Consider the following 19,959-nt stretch of genomic DNA (forward strand, 5'->3'; position numbering starts at 1 on the left):
GACCCTGCATTCTGCTGCCTACAGGAAACACACCTCAGAGACAAAGACAGACACTACCTCAGAGTGAAAGGCTGGAAAACAACTTTCCAAGCAAATGGTCAGAAGAAGCAAGCTGGAGTAGCCATTCTAATATAAAATAAAATCAGTTTCCAACTAAAAGTCATCAAAAAAGATAAGGAAGGACAATTCATATTCATCAAAGGAAAAATCCACCAAGATGAACTCTCAATCCTAAATATCTATGCCCCAAATAAAAGGGCACCTACATACGTAAAAGAAACCTTACTAAAGCTCAAAACACACATTGCACCTCACACAATAATAGTGGGAGATTTCAACACCCCACTCTCATCAATGGACAGATCATGGAAACAGAAATTAAACAGTGATGTAGACAGACTAAGAGAAGTCATGAGCCAAATGGACTTAACGGATATTTATAGAACATTCTATCCTAAAGCAAAAGGATATACCTTCTTTTCAGCTCCTCATGGTACTTTCTCCAAAATTGACCATATAATTGGTCAAAAAACGGGCCTCAACAGGTACAGAAAGATAGAAATAATCCCATGCGTGCTATCGGACCACCACGGCCTAAAACTGGTCTTCAATAACAATAAGGGAAGAATGCCCACATATACGTGGAAATTGAACAATGCTCTACTCAATGATAACCTGGTCAAGGAAGAAATAAAGAAAGAAATTAAAAACTTTTTAGAATTTAATGAAAATGAAGATACAACATACTCAAACTTATGGGACACAATGAAAGCTGTGCTAAGAGGAAAACTCATAGCGCTGAGTGCCTGCAGAAAGAAACAGGAAAGAGCATATGTCAGCAGCTTGACAGCACACCTAAAAGCTCTAGAACAAAAAGAAGCAAATACACCCAGGAGGAGTAGAAGGCAGGAAATAATCAAACTCAGAGCTGAAATCAACCAAGTAGAAACAAAAAGGACCATAGAAAGAATCAACAGAACCAAAAGTTGGTTCTTTGAGAAAATCAACAAGATAGATAAACCCTTAGCCAGACTAACGAGAGGACACAGAGAGTGTGTCCAAATTAACAAAATCAGAAATGAAAAGGGAGACATAACTACAGATTCGGAGGAAATTCAAAAAATCATCAGATCTTACTATAAAAACCTATATTCAACAAAATTTGAAAATCTTCAGGAAATGGACAATTTCCTAGACAGATACCAGGTATCGAAGTTAAATCAGGAACAGATAAACCAGTTAAACAATCCCATAACTCCTAAGGAAATAGAAGCAGTCATTAAAGGTCTCCCAACCAAAAAGAGCCCAGGTCCAGACGGGTTTAGTGCAGAATTCTATCAAACCTTCATAGAAGACCTCATACCAATATTATCCAAACTATTCCACAAAATTGAAACAGATGGAGCACTACCGAATTCCTTCTACGAAGCCACAATTACTCTTATACCTCAACCACACAAAGACACAACAAAGAAAGAGAACTTCAGACCAATTTCCCTTATGAATATCGACGCAAAAATACTCAATAAAATTCTGGCAAACCGAATTCAAGAGCACATCAAAACAATCATCCACCATGATCAAGTAGGCTTCATCCCAGGCATGCAGGGATGGTTTAATATACGGAAAACCATCAACGTGATCCATTATATAAACAAACTGAAAGAACAGAACCACATGATCATTTCATTAGATGCTGAGAAAGCATTTGACAAAATTCAACACCCCTTCATGATAAAAGTCCTGGAAAGAATAGGAATTCAAGGCCCATACCTAAACATAGTAAAAGCCATATACAGCAAACCAGTTGCTAACATTAAACTAAATGGAGAGAAACTTGAAGCAATCCCACTAAAATCAGGGACTAGACAAGGCTGCCCACTCTCTCCCTACTTATTCAATATAGTTCTTGAAGTTCTAGCCAGAGCAATCAGACAACAAAAGGAGATCAAGGGGATACAGATCGGAAAAGAAGAGGTCAAAATATCACTATTTGCAGATGGCATGATAGTATATTTAAGTGATCCCAAAAGTTCCACCAGAGAACTACTAAAGCTGATAAACAACTTCAGCAAAGTGGCTGGGATTAAAATTAACTCAAATAAATCAGTTGCCTTCCTCTATATAAAAGAGAAACAAGCCGAGAAAGAAATTAGGGAAACGACACCCTTCATAATAGACCCAAATAATATAAAGTACCTCGGTGTGACTTTAACCAAGCAAGTAAAAGATCTGTACAATAAGAACTTCAAGACACTGAGGAAAGAAATTGAAGAAGACCTCAGAAGATGGAAAGATCTCCCATGCTCATGGATTGGCAGGATTAATATGGTAAAAATGGCCATTTTACCAAAAGCAATCTACAGATTCAATGCAATCCCCATCAAAATACCAATCCAATTCTTCAAAGAGTTAGACAGAACAATTTGCAAATTCATCTGGAATAACAAAAAACCCAGGATAGCTAAAGCTATCCTCAACAATAAAAGGACTTCAGGGGGAATCACTATCCCTGAACTCAAGCAGTATTACAGAGCAATAGTGGTAAAAACTGCATGGTATTGGTACAGAGACAGACAGATAGACCAATGGAATAGAATTGAAGACCCAGAAATGAACCCACACACCTATGGTCACTTGATTTTTGACAAAGGAGCCAAAACCATCCAATGGAAAAAAGATAGCATTTTCAGCAAATGGTGCTGGTTCAACTGGAGGGCAACATGTAGAAGAATGCAGATCGATCCATGCTTATCACCCTGTACAAAGCTTAAGTCCAAGTGGATCAAGGACCTCCACATCAAACCAGACACACTCAAACTAATAGAAGAAAAACTAGGGAAGCATCTGGAACACATGGGCACTGGAAAAAATTTCCTGAACAAAACACCAATGGCTTATGCTCTAAGATCAAGAATCGACAAATGGGATCTCATAAAACTGCAAAGCTTCTGTAAGGCAAAGGACACTGTGGTTAGGACAAAACGGCAACCAACAGATTGGGAAAAGATCTTTACCAATCCTACAACAGATAGAGGCCTTATTTCCAAAATATACAAAGAACTCAAGAAGTTAGACCGCAGGGAAACAAATAACCCTATTAAAAAATGGGGTTCAGAGCTAAACAAAGAATTCACAGCTGAGGAATGCCGAATGGCGGAGAAACACCTAAAGAAATGTTCAACATCTTTAGTCATAAGGGAAATGCAAATCATAACAACCCTGAGATTTCACCTCACACCAGTGCGATTGGCTAAGATCAAAAACTCAGGTGACAGCAGATGCTGGCGAGGATGTGGAGAAAGAGGAACACTCCTCCATTGTTGGTGGGATTGCAGACTGGTAAAACCATTCTGGAAATCAGTGTGGAGGTTCCTCAGAAAATTGGACATTGAACTGCCTGAGGATCCAGCTATACCTCTCTTGGGCATATACCCAAAAGATGCCTCAACATATAAAAGAGACACGTGCTCCACTATGTTCATTGCAGCCTTATTTATAATAGCCAGAAAATGGAAAGAACCCAGATGCCCTTCAACAGAGGAATGGATACAGAAAATGTGGTACATCTACACAATGGAATATTACTCAGCTATCAAAAACAACGAGTTTATGAAATTCGTAGGCAAATGGTTGGAACTGGAAAATATCATCCTGAGTGAGCTAACCCAATCACAGAAAGACATACATGGTATGCACTCATTGATAAGTGGCTATTAGCCCAAATGCTTGAATTATCCTAGATCCCTAGAACAAACGAAACTCAAGACGGATGATCAAAATGTGAATGCTTCACTCCTTCTTTAAATGAGGAAAAAGAATACCCTTGGCAGGGAAGGGAGAGGCAAAGATTAAAACAGAGACTGAAGGAACACCCATTCAGAGCCTGCCCCACATGTGGCCCATACATATAGAGCCACCCAATTAGACAAGATGGATGAAGCAAAGAAGTGCAGACCGACAGGAGCCGGATGTAGATCGCTCCTGAGAGACACAGCCAGAATACAGCAAATATAGAGGCGAATGCCAGTAGCAAACCACTGAACTGAGAATAGGTCCCCTATTGAAGGAATCAGAGAAAGAACTGGAAGAGCTTGAAGGGGCTCGAGACCCCAAAAGTACAACAATGCCAAGCAACCAGAGCTTCCAGGGACTAAGCCACTACCTAAAGACTATACATGGACTGACCCTGGACTCTGACCCCATAGGTAGCAATGAATATCCTAGTAAGAGCACCAGTGGAACGGGAAGCCCTGGGTCCTGCTAAGACTGAACCCCCAGTGAACTAGTCTATGGGGGGAGGGCGGCAATGGGGGGAGGGTTGGGAGGGGAACACCCATAAGGAAGGGGAGGGGGGAGGGGGGTGTTTGCCCGGAAACCGGGAAAGGGAATAACACTCGAAATGTATATAAGAAATACTCAAGTTAATAAAAAAAAAAATCAAAAAAAAAAAGAAAATAGAAAACAAAAAAAAAAATAAAGATGGAAAAAAATCCAAAAAAAAAAAAAAAAAAAAAAAGAAAGTTTAACCTTTAGAGTTATAAGATAAAATACTTTGGATTTTGCAACTCACTAAGCTTGTGGTCATTTATTATAGCATTAATGTGAAACTAAGCATACATGCTGAGGGTAGAGCTGTCTCTGGCATCGCCTCTCTGCAGGGATCAGATCACATTCCTGGATCTATAGTCAATGATGCTGAGCTTTGCCAAGAATGAGATCCCACTGATTTTACTATTGATAAAACCATTTCAATAATCTCCCCAGCCTCCTCAGCACTGTGCCTGGCTGTGTTGTGAAAGAACATAGAGAAAATAGGTTTCAGTGTCACAAGTACAAATTCAAGTTCTATTTCTTCCACTTATCAATAAAAACAACTCCACCTCTGTGGTTCTGGTTCTTCATCTCACTTTGGATTTACCCTACACACAAAGGCTGGAAAGCAAAAGCATCACAGTGACGATGATAACATCGTGATTGATAAAGGAAGCTTTCTGACTTCACAATCAAATCTCTCTGCCCTGGAGATCCATATCCTTTCCAGTGGTAGGAGCCATGGACAGCTGAGGCTCAGTGAGACTCGATGTTGCAGAAGGATGGAAAGCAATGTATGTAGATTGGGCAGGAGAGAAGAAACAGGGAGACAAATGAGTGAGAGAAGGCAGGCAGGAAGTTCAGTGACCTTCACTAAATTAAACATATATATATATATATATATATATATATATGTATGTATACACACACATATGTATATGTATTCTTCAGGGCATATCTTACTAAAACTTGCATAAAGGCTAACTCTTAAAGCCATTTTAACTTAGGATAAAATATTGAGAAATGTCAGATTAAAGGTAACAAAGAGATAATGCATACCTCAAGATTAATAGAATCAAGAAATGGCACTGGACTTTCCAGCCCATGAAACCAAGCCTACTCATTTCCTAGAAGACATAGGAATATCTGACACTCAGTTGAGGGATGCTCTATATACCTTCCCTTTGATTTGAAGCACATCAAAGTTGATTTGACATCCACTTTGTCCAGACAAAGTCATGAAAAGAAAAACAGATGCAGAGAATCTGAACTAATAAGAAACCAGTGAGGTAGCAGCTCTCTGCTCCCAGACCCGGTGAGAGAGAGACCCAACCGCCTGGTCAGGTGGGCACTCCTGAGGCTGCAGAGCAGAAGAGACCACCAACTCTGCTCACCCCTGCCCACATCCCTGGCCCAAGAGGAAACTGTATAAGGCCTCTGGGCTCCCGTGGGGAAGGGCCCAGGAGCGGCAGGACCCCTGTGCCTGAGACACCGCCGGAACCTGAAAGAAACAGACCGGATAAACAGTTCTCTGCACCCAAATCCCGTGGGAGGGAGAGAAAACCTTCAGAGAGGCAGACAAGCCTGGGAAACCAGAAGTGACTGCTCCCTGCACACACATCTCGGACGCCAGAGGAAAAAGCCAAAGACCATCTGGAACCCTGGTGCACTGAAGTTCCCGGAAGGGGCGGCACAGGTCTTCCTGGTTGCTGCCGCTGCAGAGAGCCCGTGGGCAGCACCCCACGAGCGAACCTGAGCCTCGGGACCACAGGTAAGACCAAATTTTCTGCTGCAAGAAAGCTGCCTGGTGAACTCAAGACACAGGCCCACAGGAACAGCTGAAGACCTGTAGAGAGGAAAAACTACACGCCAGAAAGCAGAACACTCTGTCCCCATAACTGACTGAAAGAGAGGAAAACAGGTCTACAGCACTCCTGTCACACAGGCTTATAGGACAGTCTAGCCACTGTCAGAAATAGCAGAACAAAGTAACACTAGAGATAATCTGATGGCGAGAGGCAAGCGCAGGAACCCAAGCAACAGAAACCAAGACTACATGCCATCATCGGAGCCCAATTCTCCCACCAAAACAAACATGGAATATCCAAACACACCAGAAAAGCAAGATCTAGTTACAAAATCATATTTAATCATGATGCTGGAGGACTTCAAGAAAGACATGAACACACTTAGGGAAGCATAGGAAAACATTAATAAACAAGTAAAAGCCTACAGAGAGGAATCGCAAAAATCCCTGAAAGAATTCCAGGAAAACACAATCAAACAGTTGAAGGAATTAAAAATGGAAATAGAAGCAATCAAGAAAGAACACATGGAAACAACCCTGGATATAGAAAACCAAAAGAAGAGACAAGGAGCTGTAGATACAAGCCTCACCAACAGAATTCAAGAGATGGAAGAGAGAATCTCAGGAGCAGAAGATTCCATAGAAATCATTGACTCAACTGTCAAAGATAATGTAAAGCGGAAAAAGCTACTGGTCCAAAACATACAGGAAATCCAGGACTCAATGAGAAGATCAAACCTAAGGATAATAGGTATAGAAGAGAGTGAAGACTCCCAGCACAAAGGACCAGTAAATATCTTCAACAAAATCATAGAAGAAAACTTCCCTAACCTAAAAAAAGAGATACCCATAGACATACAAGAAGCCTACAGAACTCCAAATAGATTGGACCAGAAAAGAAACACCTCCCGTCACATAATTGTCAAAACACCAAACGCACAAAATAAAGAAAGAATATTAAAAGCAGTAAGGGAAAAAGGTCAAGTAACATATAAAGGGAGACCTATCAGAATCACACCAGACTTCTCGCCAGAAACTATGAAGGCCAGAAGATCCTGGACTGATGTCATACAGACCCTAAGAGAACACAAATGCCAGCCCAGGTTACTGTATCCAGCAAAACTCTCAATTAACATTGATGGAGAAACCAAGATATTCCATGACAAAACCAAATTTACACAATATCTTTCTACAAATCCAGCACTACAAAGGATAATAAATGGTAAAGCCCAACATAAGGAGGCAAGCTATACCCTAGAAGAAGCAAGAAACTAATCGTCTTGGCAACAAAACAAAGAGAATGAAAGCACACAAACATAACCTCACATCCAAATATGAATATAAAGGGAAGCAATAATCACTATTCCTTAATATCTCTCAATATCAATGGCCTCAACTCCCCAATAAAAAGACATAGAATAACAAACTGGATACGCAATGAGGACCCTGCATTCTGCTGCCTACAGGAAACACACCTCAGAGACAAAGACAGACACTACCTCAGAGTGAAAGGCTGGAAAACAACTTTCCAAGCAAATGGTCAGAAGAAGCAAGCTGGAGTAGCCATTCTAATATCAAATAAAATCAATTTCCAACTAAAAGTCATCAAAAAAGATAAGGAAGGACACTTCATATTCATCAAAGGAAAAATCCACCAAGATGAACTCTCAATCCTAAATATCTATGCCCCAAATACAAGGGCACCTACATACGTAAAAGAAACCTTACTAAAGCTCAAAACACACATTGCACCTCACACAATAATAGTGGGAGACTTCAACACCCCACTCTCATCAATGGACAGATCATGGAAACAGAAATTAAACAGTGATGTCGACAGACTAAGAGAAGTCATGAGCCAAATGGACTTAACGGATATTTATAGAACATTCTATCCTAAAGCAAAAGGATATACCTTCTTCTCAGCTCCTCATGGTACTTTCTCCAAAATTGACCATATAATTGGTCAAAAAACGGGCCTCAACAGGTACAGAAAGATAGAAATAATCCCATGCATGCTATCGGACCACCACGGCCTAAAACTGGTCTTCAATAACAATAAGGGAAGAATGCCCACATATACGTGGAAATGGAACAATGCTCTACTCAATGATAACCTGGTCAAGGAAGAAATAAAGAAAGAAATTAAAAACTTTTTAGAATTTAATGAAAATGAAGATACAACATACCCAAACTTATGGGACACAATGAAAGCTGTGCTAAGAGGAAAACTCATAGTGCTGAGTGCCTGCAGAAAGAAACAGGAAAGAGCATATGTCAGCAGCTTGACAGCACACCTAGAAGCTCTAGAACAAAAAGAAGCAAATACACCCAGGAGGAGTAGAAGGCAGGAAATAATCAAACTCAGAGCTGAAATCAACCAAGTAGAAACAAAAAGGACCATAGAAAGAATCAACAGAACCAAAAGTTGGTTCTTTGAGAAAATCAACAAGATAGATAAACCCTTAGCCAGACTAACGAGAGGACACAGAGAGTGTTTCCAAATTAACAAAATCAGAAATGAAAAGGGAGATATAACTACAGATTCAGAGGAAATTCAAAAAATCATCAGATCTTACTATAAAAGCCTATATTCAACAAAACTTGAAAATCTACAGGAAATGGACAATTTCCTAGACAGATACCAGGTACCGAAGTTAAATCAGGAACAGATAAACCAGTTAAACAACCCCATAACTCCCAAGGAAATAGAAGCAGTCATTAAAGGTCTCCCATCCAAAAAGAGCCCAGGTACAGACAGGTTTAGTGCAGAATTCTATCAGACCTTCATAGAAGACCTCATACCAATATTATCCAAACTATTCCACAAAATTGAAACAGATGGAGCACTACCGAATTCCTTCTACGAAGCCACAATTACTCTTATACCTAAACCACACAAAGACACAACAAAGAAAGAGAACTTCAGACCAATTTCCCTTATGAATATCGACGCAAAAATACTCAATAAAATTCTGGCAAACCGAATTCAAGAGCACATCAAAACAATCATCCACCATGATCAAGTAGGCTTCATCCCAGGCATGCAGGGATGGTTTAATATACGGAAAACCATCAACGTGGTCCATCATATAAACAAACTGAAAGAACAAAACCACATGATCATTTCATTAGATGCTGAGAAAGCATTTGACAAAATTCAACACCCCTTCATGATAAAAGTCCTGGAAAGAATAGGAATTCAAGGCCCATACCTAAACATAGTAAAAGCCATATACAGCAAACCAGTTGCTAACATTAAACTAAATGGAGAGAAACTCGAAGCAATCCCACTAAAATCAGGGACTAGACAAGGCTGCCCACTCTCTCCCTACTTATTCAATATAGTTCTTGAAGTTCTAGCCAGAGCAATCAGACAACAAAAGGAGATCAAGGGGATACAGATCGGAAAAGAAGAAGTCAAAATATCACTATTTGCAGATGACATGATAGTATATTTAAGTGATCCCAAAAGTTCTACCAGAGAACTACTAAAGCTGATAAACAACTTCAGCAAAGTGGCTGGGTATAAAATTAACTCAAATAAATCAGTTGCCTTCCTCTATACAAAAGAGAAACAAGCCGAGAAAGAAATTAGGGAAACGACACCCTTCATAATAGACCCAAATAATATAAAGTACCTCGGTGTGACTTTAACCAAGCAAGTAAAAGATCTGTACAATAAGAACTTCAAGACACTGAGGAAAGAAATTGAAGAAGACCTCAGAAGATGGAAAGATCTCCCATGCTCATGGATTGGCAGGATTAATATAGTAAAAATGGCCATTTTACCAAAAGCAATCTACAGATTCAATGCAATCCCCATCAAAATACCAATCCAATTCTTCAAAGAGTTAGACAGAACAATTTGCAAATTCATCTGGAATAACAAAAAACCCAGGATAGCTAAAGCTATCCTCAACAATAAAAGGACTTCAGGGGGAATCACTATCCCTGAACTCAAGCAGTATTACAGAGCAATAGTGGTAAAAACTGCATGGTATTGGTACAGAGACAGACAGATAGACCAATGGAATAGAATTGAAGACCCAGAAATGAACCCACACACCTATGGTCACTTGATTTTTGACAAAGGAGCCAAAACCATCCAATGGAAAAAAGATAGCATTTTCAGCAAATGGTGCTGGTTCAACTGGAGGGCAACATGTAGAAGAATGCAGATCGATCCATGCTTATCACCCTGTACAAAGCTTAAGTCCAAGTGGATCAAGGACCTCCACATCAAACCAGACACACTCAAACTAATAGAAGAAAAACTAGGGAAGCATCTGGAACACATGGGCACTGGAAAAAATTTCCTGAACAAAACACCAATGGCTTATGCTCTAAGATCAAGAATCGACAAATGGGATCTCATAAAACTGCAAAGCTTCTGTAAGGCAAAGGACACGGTGGTTAGGACAAAACGGCAACCAACAGATTGGGAAAAGATCTTTACCAATCCTACAACAGATAGAGGCCTTATATCCAAAATATACAAAGAACTCAAGAAGTTAGACCACAGGGAAACAAATAACCCTATTAAAAAATGGGGTTCAGAGCTAAACAAAGAATTCACAGCTGAGGAATGCCGAATGGCGGAGAAACACCTAAAGAAATGTTCAACATCTTTAGTCATAAGGGAAATGCAAATCAAAACAACCCTGAGATTTCACCTCACACCAGTGAGAATGGCTAAGATCAAAAACTCAGGTGACAGCAGATGCTGGCGAGGATGTGGAGAAAGAGGAACACTCCTCCATTGTTGGTGGGATTGCAGACTGGTAAAACCATTCTGGAAATCAGTCTGGAGGTTCCTCAGAAAATTGGACATTGAACTGCCTGAGGATCCAGCTATACCTCTCTTGGGCATATACCCAAAAGATGCCTCAACATATAAAAGAGACACGTGCTCCACTATGTTCATCGCAGCCTTATTTATAATAGCCAGAAAATGGAAAGAACCGAGATGCCCTTCAACAGAGGAATGGATACAGAAAATGTGGTACATCTACACAATGGAATATTACTCAGCTATCAAAAACAACGAGTCTATGAAATTCGTAGGCAAATGGTTGGAACTGGAAAATATCATCCTGAGTGAGCTAACCCAATCACAGAAAGACATACATGGTATGCACTCATTGATAAGTGGCTATTAGCCCAAATGCTTGAATTACCCTAGATCCCTAGAACAAACGAAACTCAAGACGGATGATCAAAATGTGAATGCTTCACTCCTTCTTTAAATGAGGAAAAAGAATACCCTTGGCTGGGAAGGGAGAGGCAAAGATTAAAACAGAGACTGAAGGAACACCCATTCAGAGCCTGCCCCACAGGTGGCCCATACATATACAGCCACCCAATTGGACAAGATGGATGAAGCAAAGAAGTGCAGACCGACAGGAGCCGGATGTAGATCGCTCCTGAGAGACACAGCCAGAATACAGCAAATACAGAGGCGAATGCCAGCAGCAAACCACTGAGCTGAGAATAGGTCCCCCGTTGAAGGAATCAGAGAAAGAACTGGAAGAGCTTGAAGGGGCTCGAGACCCCAAAAGTACAACAATGTCAAGCAACCAGAGCTTCCAGGGACTAAGCCACTACCTAAAGACTATATATGGACTGACCCTGGACTCTGACCCCATAGGTAGCAATGAATATCCTAGTAAGAGCACCAGTGGAAGGGGAAGCCCTGGGTCCTGCTAAGACTGAACCCCCAGTGAACTAGACTATGGGGGGAGGGCGGCAATGGGGGGAGGGTTGGGAGGGTAACACCAATAAGGAAGGGGAGGGGAGAGGGGGATTTTGCCCGGAAACCGGGAAAGGGAATAACACTTGAAATGTATATAAGAAATACTCAAGTTAATTAAAAAAAAAAAAAAAAAAAAAAGAAACCAGTGAGGTTAGAAGGTTAAGTAACCACAACTAACAAGTCCATTAGTAGCTTCAGAGCCCCAAATGTATATCACTTTGGAAACAATTTCTGGCTAATATGTAATAATTCTATATATGTATACTGTTCGTTCTCTACCATCCCTTTCTGTCCTCTGGTCCAATGAAGATTATTGGAGGCATTTAAAAAAAAACAGCAGGTTGCATAAGCTTTGATTTGAGTAGTGAGTTAGAATGAAACTCTACCTAAAGCCAAGCCCAAGGTTGTGTTCAGCTGCTCAGTACTGGAAGTTGACAGCTGTGTCTAAGTAACCATATGTTAAGGTGGGTCCTGAATTGTTGTAAGAATCTATTTATTCAAAAAGGTTTCTGTGTGTTTTTCTAAACCATGCTAAGATTTTCCTAGATTCTGTCACAACAGGAGAGGTAACAAAACAAAACAAAACAAAACAAAACAAAACAAAACAAAACAAAACAAAAAACTACATTGTAGTTAGGCTACCAACTACCTCTTCAGGCTTTTTGTATCTTTCCAAGATCATCCAATTGCTTCTGATGAACTATGATGGGAAAAGGTTGAAAGGAGATAACTAAAGGCTAACAATACAAGATGAGACCGGAGAGCACCCTCCTCTCTAGGGACAGTGAAGGAATTGTACTCTGGGGGCAGAGAAACATTTAATAGCAGAGAGTCTGACAGTTTCATAGGCAGGAAATGTGGCCATTAACCCAGCGCCTGGCATACAAACACAATGTATATGTTTATGTGCCTTCTCCCAGTTTGTGGACACTGAATGGGAGGGGAAGAAAGCACAGGAAGGAAATCCTCTTCCTTTTGGCAAGACTCAGAGAGAAATTCATGGCTTGACCTGTAACTGTTGTCTCAAGGAGGAAGGGTCATTTCCTCTGGGCTGAATGTCACAGAGAGTTCAAAAGACATCATCGCCCTCACCAACATCATTCATTCAAAAGTCATTTTCTGATGATTGGTAAAAGGATAGTCACTACATTGGGTGCCTCAGTACAGTGCTAAGCAGAAAGTCAATGGCTTTTACCTTCTTGTGGGAGTTCTTGTCCGGTCACTGCTGGGGTCTACTTTGTCACTGCCCTTTTCACACAATAATGACTATTCCTTGCCACATCTCTTCAGGAAACATTTTAGCTTTGGTGGTAAGGAACCTGGAAATAATGATAATAAAAAACAAACAACAACATCATCAACAACAAAACCTTTTTAAACAGGTGTTTAAAAAGAATAACAATGATTCACCCAAAGAGTTTGTTCAAATGTGAATGTCAAATTTGCTCAGTTCTGAATTGGAAAAAATCATAGAGTGAATCCCAGGACTCACTAATCTCAAGGCAACCTAGATGCTTCTCATGTGAGCTTTGGGTGGCTATCATTTTGCAAACATTGTCTAGTATTACTTATCTTTTTAATATTTTCATTCTAGTCACTGCAATTTTGTTGTCCCCCTGGCTCCATAAAGTACACAGGATGGAGAGATCATCTCCAATTTATTCATGGCAGAGATGAATGTGTAGAATTGTTTATTGAATCTAACTTAAAATAGCTGACATCTGATTTGTTCAGACCTTTGCTAGACTTGCTGAGAGTAAGTTTAATGAGTTTATATTGAAAGAAAGAAAGGCATAGAGCATTTCAGGTCCTTCCTGTTCTCTACTACCTGGAGTTTACTCTAGAGGGTATCAGCAACTACACACATATAAATACATTGTATTAAACTTTATCTATACCTTGAAGGTGATAAGTTAATTCGTTCACCAAGTCTATTTATCACAGTGTATTTTCATAGTACCCATCGTGTGCATGACTTTGCTCCTTCACTTTTGAAAACTGGAGAATGTAAAACAAATTGAAAATGTCATCATAGGCTAGGCATTTTAGTTGGGAAACAAAATTAGGAAGCAACTTCACAGTGTAATTGGTTCATATTGGAAGGAAATCATTTAGAAGTCTATTCTCTAAATGTTGTACTTAACTTCAGGATTTTTGTAGCACCAACCCCACGAACACCAGAGGGGCCAGGCGTACATAGAGCTCAGGTAAAATGATCCCAGCTTAAATGATATCAGAAATGTTTCATTGATGCAGTGAATAATATTCAAGATGTGTGGCTGATAACAGGAGTATAACACTGCACATTCATGAATAAGGCATAAAACTGTTACAAACCCAGAATCCTAACATATTTGACATGTCTAGCTGTGTCTGTAAATCTACTCAGTCCTCTCTCCACTCCCAACTCAAAAGAGGGCTCAGTCACCTTGTCACACTGCAGGATTCACTGAAATTAAATGCATATCAAACTAAGGAGTGTGTACAGGGGTTTTAAGAAGAAATAAATGTATAAATGGGGTGGCTTTTGCCTTATGGGAATACATAGGCAGTGTGACAGGGACCTGATTACTAACAAATGTTAGTATCAAACAAATGTTTATCAAAAGCATTCCTTTCAAGAGTAAAATGGTAAGCAGTAGATTCCTAATCCCATGGACTTCCAATTATCATACTGCATTGTTTGCCAAAGTAATCTAATATTTGAGCAGCCAAACTGATGAATCAATGTTTAATTGTCCCATTTAATCACTCACAACAATACTAAAATGGACATAATATTATTTTCCAAATTTTATAGATTTCACTCTCTAAGCTAAAGGGAGTGATTCAACTTACCTGCCCTCATGTATAAAGGAGCAGATCCATGATGTAGGTGGTTGATTAAGAAGGCGCGGACCACTTCAACTTCCTCGTCCTTGTATGAGAGGATCCTTCCTGATGTCCTGAAACCTATGTAAATAAATCCATCCTTCAGCACTTCCCAGTGCTCATGCACCTGTGTCCAACCTTTAAACGCTGCAGCATGGCGTTGTCACCTACAGCTTTACATATGAGAACCACACATGTATTTATACTTTAAGATCTCATGATATCTGAAATTTATGATTTTGCATTGGGCCACAGTCATAGATCTCCTGAGGCACATGTCACCCACGGCCTGCAGACTAAATTCATGGTGAAGTTCACCATTCGCTGCCAACACTGTCTGTCTCTTTTATAATGTTCTGTCCATCAAGTACCAGTTTCAAATTCCCGGAACACATAACTCTCTGGAAACTGTGATGACCACTTTTTTTTAAAGGAAAGTGATTACTCTGGGATCCTTGCTTCTAGAATTCTGAGTTTAAACCAATCTTTTTTTTATTGGATATTTTTATTTACATTTCAAATGTTATCCCCTTTTCTGGTTGCCTGTCCCAAAACCCCCTATCCCATTCCCCATCCCCCTCCTTCTATGAGGGTGTTCCTCCATCCACATACCCACCTTCCTGCCTCACCGCCCTGACATTCCCCTATACTCGGGTGATGAGCCTTGGCAGGACCAAGGGCTTCTCCTCCTATTGGTGCCCAACAAAACCATCCTCTGCTACAAATGCAGATGGAGCCATGGGTCTGTCCATGTGTACTCTTTGGATGGTGGTTTAGTCCCTGGGAGCTCTAGTTGGTTGGTATTGTTGCAAACCCCTTCAGCTCCTTCAATCTCTACTCAAACTTTTTTTTTTGGTTCTTTTTTTCGGAGCTGGGGACCGAACCCAGGGCCTTGTGCTTCCTAGGTAAGCGCTCTACCACTGAGCTAAATCCCCAGCCCCTCTACTCAAACTTCTTAATTGAGGACCCTGTTCTCAGTTCAATGGTTTGCTGCTAGCATTTGTCTCTGTATTTGTCATGTTCTGGCAGAGCCTCTCAGGAGATAGATATATCAGGCTCCTGTCAGTATGCACTTCTTGGTATCAGCAATACTGTCTGAGTTTGGTGTCTGTATGTACATGGGCTGGATCCCCAGGTGGGGCACTTTGTTCGTCCTTCTTCTTGAGCTTCATATGGTCTATGGATTGATCTTGGGCAATCCAAGCTTTTGGGCTAATATCTACTTTTCAGTGAGTGCATACCTTGTGTGGTTTTTTTGGTTGGTTTTAGTGTGTGTGTGTGTGTGTGTGTGTGTGTGTGTGTGTGTGTGTGTGTGCGTGTGTGTGTGTGAGAGAGAGATTGGGTTACCTCACTCAGGATGATATTTTCTAGTTTCATCCATTTGCCTACAAATTTCATGAAGTCATTCTTTTTAATGGCTGAGTAGTACTCCATTATGTAGATGTACCACATTTTCTGTATTGATTTCTCTATTGAGAGACATGTGGGTTCTTTCTAGCTTCTGGCTATTATAAATAAGGCTACTATGAACATAATGGAGCATGTGTCCTTGTTATATGTTGGAGCATCTTTTAGGTATATGCCCAGGAGTGCATAGTTGGGTCCTTAGGTAGCACTATGTCCAATTTTCTGGGGAAACTCCAGACTGATTTCCAGAGAGGTTGTACCAGTTTGCAGTCCCACCAACAATGGAGGAGTGTTCCTCGTTCTCCACATCCTTGACAGCATCTGTTGTCACCTGAGTTTTTGATCTTAGCCATTCTGACTGGTGTGAAGTGGAATCTCAGGGTTGTTTTATTCGCATTTCCCTGATGACTAAGGATGTTGAACATTTCTTTAGGTGCTTCTCAGTCATTCGATATTCCTCAGTTGATCTATGTGAAATTATGTCTTCCCCAGTATAGCCAACTAAGAATTTCAAGTTGAGGATTCTTTTTTCTATAGTTACCAAGTAACCCACAGAACTCCTTGGGATGCAGTGCCTACAAAAGACACCTAATCTTTGTTTTATGGTGGATAAATCTAAAGTGTGCACTTTAAAAACACAGAAAGTGGTTAGATGAGTAGTAAGTATTTCTTCCCATAGAATACTCAGAGGACTCTGGGTGATATGGTACACGTATGGTACTTTCAGATAAAATAGAAAATGATTGAAACTTTTATTCTTAATTTAAAGATGTTAATTCTGGGAGCTATTACTTTGTCATCTTTTTAATTGAAATATTGGAGATTTCAAACATGGGTTTTACTTTTTAAGTATATAGTGTATGCATACAGAGTCTGAGTTAGCAATTAGGTTATCTGAGGCTAAGCTAAAGAAATATCTGTGACGCGTGGCTTTGTATAGTTTTATGAGGACTGAATGGAGTACAGAATGTGTAAATGACATTGGGTACATGGAGCCAAACCATCATCAATTTGATATTCTTCTTTGGTTATAAATGAGGTAAAAGAAGATGTAGTAGCTGTACCATATATTAAGTTAAAAGACAAAGAAGCAAGCAATTCTCTACTTGCTTTGGGGAAAAAATAGAGATTCTTCTTATATTGTTCCTTTATAATCAGTGCACACTTCCTTATGGTGGTAATTAAAAGTAACTGACTTCGTGAAAAGCTGCAACTCTGTGGTTAGTCATGTGAAATGTGTTCAAGATTCACAGCACTTAGTGTATACATGTATACAGTTCAGTTCCACCTCCCAAGCTGGATCCTAAGCCAAGCAGTCATAGAGGTTTCCGTTCATGTGTGACGTTCTTTACTCTTACTTTTCTTTTGGCTCAGTACAATTTGTCATGTTCCAAGTACATATATTTGAAAAGAATGAAGTTATCTGACATTTGGGACACAACCGACGTGGGAAATGTGGTCATTTGGTAAGTTTGCACAGTATAATTATGAGAAATAACTGGATGACCTTCAACAAACTTCTCAGTCAAGAAAAATTATGCCATTAAGCCTTTGGAAAGAAGTGTTGTGTGACAAAACATGTCTGTATAAATATCTGGAACTGCCAAAGAAGGAGACTTTATGCTACAGTCTTTGATTTTGAAGACATACACTCTGATGGGTTCCGCCATTATGAGTAGAATACAGTTCGGCTGCATACAGGTCAGCTGTGGTTTCATTTTTTTCCCAAATACAGACATGATTTTGACTGTGACATCTTAAGGAGTCAGAATTAAGCAAGATGATATACCATCAAGTGCTTGACACTCAAGGTCTTACAGTTAAGGCTTTCCATTTCCCACAGCTTTTCTTGCTTCTAGTAAGGGTATATACCTACCCACATGCTATTCCCCTTGTGCCAGTCAGAATAAATAGACAAACTGGACCTGATCTCAGAGACAATTTTGTTGAAGGGACCAAAAGTTCTGAAATGTAGATCACAGTGCTTCCAAAAAGAGAATGTGAATGAATGTTCCTTATACTCTTCATACTTTACATGCAGAGAATAGAAAGAGAAGATGGGGATTTTTAAACTGCGGCTGATTTATCTCTAAATTGTAAACTAATATAATATGACCAGCAAGAACTGGATGTAAGGTATCTAGTTTATCAGGATATGTTAGAACATAAATGAAAAGAGGTCTAAAGCACAAGAAATATTTGAGAATCCATGATGGACAACAAGGAGACAAAAGGAGAGGCCAAGTGAACACTGAAGATCAAGACGAGTCAGAGAGCTAAACTATATATTCAAGACAGAAGCCACAATGACAACAAAAGCAGAATATAGATGAAGACATATGATCTCTTCACCTCTGGCCTCTGTTATACACACATGTGCTAAGTACAGAACGAGAAAAACATAGCTCACATGTCTCCATCACATGCCCTAAAAGAGTATATCAACACTGAGCTGCTATCTACTATACACAGTTCCAGATCTCATGCTACACGTAGGCATCATAATGCAGGTGAATAGACACAATGTTATACAGTGGTAATGATGCTTCCTCTATTTTATGAGTGATACTGATTTCAGAAGCAATGAAATTTAAAGAGCATAGGTAACTAGGAAAGGAAATAGGATTCCTTGACTCCAGTACCAAGTCCACAAGGTAATGTATACAGCCTTGAAAAAAGTAGCTGTTTTCCAGTGTCCTCTTCCAGAAAACAGGACAGCAATATATTGTCTTCATATAGTCGCTTTACATGCATTAAGTGCATGTAAGAAAATGAAATAGCAATATGCCTTCCTCATATATAATTGCACATAAGTGATACAACAAGTGGAGTGTTTACAATGCAAGATAAAGTAAACATTCTGGAAAGGAAATATGCACTATAATTACTAATGAGGACATGGTTTGTGAACAGGTAATGTGGGAAACACAAAGAACATGGCTTCAGACACAGACAAACTTAAGCCCTGATTGAAAAGCCACCATTATGAGCTAGATGCTTTGAGTGAAATTGCTTAACTCCTCTTAATACTATGTTGTTGGTTTTTTGTTTTTTACATTGCAAGCCAGGAATGTTAACTCATTGTTCAAAATGTTCTTATAAAGATTTGAAACAAACGGAGAAGCAAGTGAAATCAGATATATTTTTAGTGAATGGCAACTATGTATAATTAAAGGATGATAGACATATCCAGAAAGGATTTCCATTAGAACTGATATTATTTTACATTCTTTCCTAAGCACCACCAACAAGAAAAAAAGTCTTGTTACATGCTAAGACTGTGACATTCTTGAGTCAACATGAGTTAGGAGGACCAGTGTAGATGAAAGGAAAGAACCACTTTTCATACACTTCCTTCTGTACAAAAAAAAAAAGGAATAACTCATCCAAGAGGATTGGTTCACACAGTTCATCTGTCTCCTGTGGCACTTTGCCAGTACTCTCTTCCCTTTGGTCCTGCTTGTCGGTGAGAGCATTGAGAAGAACAGGAAAATATTCTGAGAACGAAATGCCACAGGTAGCCTGAGGACAGGAGCTCTGTGTCCCGTGGGCCTCCAGCTTCAACAATGAGACCACTGTCCTCTACAGAAAGGCTAGAATGTGGATGGGAGCCAGTTGGACCCAAATGCTATCGCTGCAGACCAAAGGGCTACAAGTGGGCCAGAAGAAGAGTGTTTGAGAATGCAGTTGGTGAGGCATTCTCACTGAGTCCTTCAAAGGCTTGGATCGTCCCCAGATCCAACCATGCCAGATACCCAGAAGAGGAAGCAACTCACTTGGGATTCCCAGTGAGAATCGTGGCCCA

At 39.9% G+C, this 19,959-nt stretch overlaps 2 long non-coding RNA genes across 2 annotated transcripts in view; one reads left to right on the forward strand and one right to left on the reverse strand.

Moving 5' to 3' along the window:
* LOC103692925 (uncharacterized) overlaps positions 1 to 15,277 on the reverse strand; it is a 41,942-nt gene extending 26,665 nt beyond the window's left edge. The window contains exons 1-2 of the long non-coding RNA XR_593552.4: positions 14,715 to 15,277; positions 13,072 to 13,195 (exon numbers count right to left, since the gene is read on the reverse strand). This is a non-coding gene — a long non-coding RNA (uncharacterized LOC103692925). The remainder of the gene's footprint in view (positions 1 to 13,071; positions 13,196 to 14,714) is intronic.
* LOC120093670 (uncharacterized) overlaps positions 1 to 19,959 on the forward strand; it is a 75,483-nt gene that overhangs the window by 44,925 nt on the left and 10,599 nt on the right. The window lies entirely within an intron of this gene.

The sequence above is a fragment of the Rattus norvegicus genome, chromosome 7, assembly GCF_036323735.1.
Source record: "Rattus norvegicus strain BN/NHsdMcwi chromosome 7, GRCr8, whole genome shotgun sequence".
NCBI classification, from domain to species: domain Eukaryota; kingdom Metazoa; phylum Chordata; class Mammalia; order Rodentia; family Muridae; genus Rattus; species Rattus norvegicus.